General features: G+C 40.3%; 1 long non-coding RNA gene across 1 annotated transcript; it reads left to right on the forward strand.

The window, feature by feature from the left end:
- The first annotated feature begins 1,440 nt into the window (after positions 1-1,440).
- Positions 1,441-2,254, forward strand: LOC122322224 (uncharacterized). Its single transcript, XR_011442162.1, has 3 exons — positions 1,441-1,577; positions 1,632-1,729; positions 1,821-2,254. It is a non-coding gene; the product is annotated as an uncharacterized lncRNA (long non-coding RNA).
- The last annotated feature ends 954 nt before the right edge of the window (positions 2,255-3,208 follow it).

Here is a 3,208-nt window from a genome sequence, read left to right on the forward strand (position 1 = left end):
AGGTCAGTTTGACGCCATCACGTCAAGTTTCTTCATAACCTCAAAAAAAGTGAAGAGTGTGTTTCGTGTGTTTGCAAACTAGGGCACCTCCACGTGGTTGACGGCGGGCAACGGAGTCATCTGCAGATCCGGCAAAGACCCTAGACAACGATATTAGAGCCGTCATGGCAATCACACGGAAAAAAGTTACGATGCAGGTATACCCAGTATCGGCGGCTGGTCAGGGTGAGCAAGCGGGCCCGCAGGCGTCGTCATCATGTGGCCGCAGCTTCGTAGATGTGGAGTCCTTGGCTTCTACGGAGTATAACACTACAAGACACGTTCACGATGATGTAAGCAAACCGGACAGTTTCTGCTATGTTTGCGGGTTGTTTTCTGCTTCTAAGTTTCGAAAAAAAATTAACGATACTGTCCACGACGCATACGAATATTGTTATTCATCTAAAATTTCAAATCAAAATGAGAACTGGGTCCCTCTTATTGTCTGTTTCAACTGCTTCAACATTATGAGAATATGTCACAATTCTAAGGACCTTACAAAATTGAATATCACATCACCAGTTATATGGAGCAGGCCAGACAGAAGAGAAGATTGTTTCTTCTGTATGACAATTACAGCGGGATTTAATTCCAAAAACAGACATCAAATTAAGTATATATACACAGATAAAGTGAAACCAGCTAACGCTTCAGGTTTGGAAAAACGTGGTCGTCGTAAAAAAGTCTCCGATGATCCAGCACCTGATGCAAGCGAAGAAGAATACGATGGAGACAGTGATGTGGCATCAATTGATGAAGAATTCAAAAAAAGGAATGAAATACCGCAAAAATTCAGTCAATCTGAATTGAGCAATTTAGGTAGAGAGCTGGGTTTGTCAAAGGAAGCACATGAGCTTTTGGCGTCAAGGCTAAAATTCAAAAATCTCTTGGATAAAGGAACAAGCGTTACTGTATATAGAAATCGTGAGCGAGAACTGAGGAAATTCTTTATCCAAGATGAAACATTACATTTAGTATATTGTGACAATATCAGCGGACTGATAAATAGTTAAAAAAATAATAATGTATATAAGCCGACAGAGTGGCGTCTTTTTATAGACTCATCAATTCGCAGTCTAAAAGCTATACTACTCCACAACACGAACGTTCTAGCTCCGATACCTATAGCTCATTCTACAGTCATGAAGGAATCGCATGAAAACGTGAGTATAGTTCTTGATAAAATAAAATACTCTGATCTAACTGGCTTCTATGTGGTGATTTGAAAATTATAGGGATCATCCTGGGAATGCAAAGTGGTAACATCAAATATCCCTGCTTTTTATGTCTCTTCGATAGCAGAGATCGATCAAATCATTATAAAAAGAAGAATTGGCCAGAACGTAAGTCCTTGGAACCTGGATCACCTAATGTTTTGAAAGCGCCTCTCGTAGATGTATCAAAAATTTTAGTGCCACCTTTACATCTGAAACTTGGGCTAAAGACTCAGTTCGTCAAGGCTTTGGATAAGACTGGCAAATGTTTTGAATACATCGCAAAAAAAATGCCTACGCTCAGTGTGGCAAAATTAGAAGCAGGTATTTTTGACGGCCCAAAAATTCGGATACTATTTAACGATGGTAATTTTACAGATCATATGACGAAAACGGAGAAAGCTGCATGGACAAGTTTTCGCGATGTTTGCCAAAATTTTCTAGGGAATAAGAAGAGCCCAAATTACAAGAAGATGGTAAGTGAGATGATTAACAAATTTGATCTTCTAGGTTGCAATATGACTGTTAAAATGCATTTCTTGGATTCACATATTGATTTCTTTCCAGAAAAACTAGGCGACTTCAGCGAAGAACATGGAGAAAGGTGTCATCAAGACATGCGGGATATGGAAAAGCGATATCAAGGAAAATGGGGTGTCAATATGATGGCAGACTATTGCTGGAATCTGAAACGGGATGATGTGAAAGACAAGAAAGGTTGTAAGCGACGTTCCCTGCGTCGATCGTTTGAATGCAAACAAGTGAGGTATCACAAGAGAAGCAAGGACCAGTAAATCTTGCTTCTATTTTTAATTAATTTAGATTAAGTTAGGTTGAATAATTTTAGGTTAGGTTAACTTAGAATTAGATAGGTTAATTTAGGTTAACTTGCGTTTGGTTATTTTAGGTAAGGCGTTTTCTGGGTTGACGCTATTTGTTTGAGGTTATGAAGAAACTTGACGTGATGGCGTCAAACTGACCTCAGATTCGGATTCAGCGACCCCAAAAACCCCCGGGTACCATGTTTTATTTGAATATGCTGAATTTTGAATTTTTTGTGTTCGGCATACATTTTTTGCTAAGATGCCTACATATAAACGCACCCCCTGTCCTAACGGTGCATGCGAAAAATTTGGCATGGAGCTCGTTTTAAAGATCACAAATCAGCCTTTCATTTCCATTTTGAATTAGGTTTGTAACACATCAGAATTTTGCGGTACGATTTTTCGAAAATGGCCAAAAACGGCGTTTTTCGACTATTCAACCATTATTTTCTCGAAAACCTGACGTGATGGCGCCAACTGACCACGGATTCGGATTCAGCGACCCCAAATCCATATAGGAGGTATGGTCTGATCTCTGAATTTTTTTTTTTTTTTTTTTTTGTGGAGCTGTGTAATTTTTAATTGCCTATATTTACTATAACGGCTTTCAAGCAGATTTCATAGAACCTATCTAGAATAAGGCATTTTTACAATTAATCTCAAGTGATGTCGCCCAGTGCGTGGACACCTCAATCAAAGCGATCGCTCATTAACGCTCGGGAAAAAATCGCTCAGTCGCTCAGTCGCTCATCGCTCGATGCGTGGCCGAAGCCTTCCTCTGCGCGTTGCTGGCTACTAGCTCCTGTATCTGCATCTGCATTCTGCCTCTGCATGCTCACCAACTGCGCCATCATATTCTTCAGCTCGGTCATCTCATTTTGCAGTTGTGAAATGGCTGCCGCTTGTGACGTCATCGATTCCTGTCATTGGCTTATGTTTCCACTGGATGGTATCTCCACATCCAAACCACATTCCGAATCCTCAAACTCCACTAGTCGCTGCACTAACTCTGCTCTGGTTCCCGCAGCTGCAAGATATCGTTCTCTCAACAAAAACCTCAACTGGTCTATCTTGAGTTCAGCTATCTTGACCATTTTTTCCGTGTTGCTTCTTAAACTTTTTATTCGTTAC

This window comes from Drosophila bipectinata, chromosome 2L, assembly GCF_030179905.1.
Source record: "Drosophila bipectinata strain 14024-0381.07 chromosome 2L, DbipHiC1v2, whole genome shotgun sequence".
Classification (NCBI taxonomy): Eukaryota; Metazoa; Arthropoda; class Insecta; order Diptera; family Drosophilidae; genus Drosophila; species Drosophila bipectinata.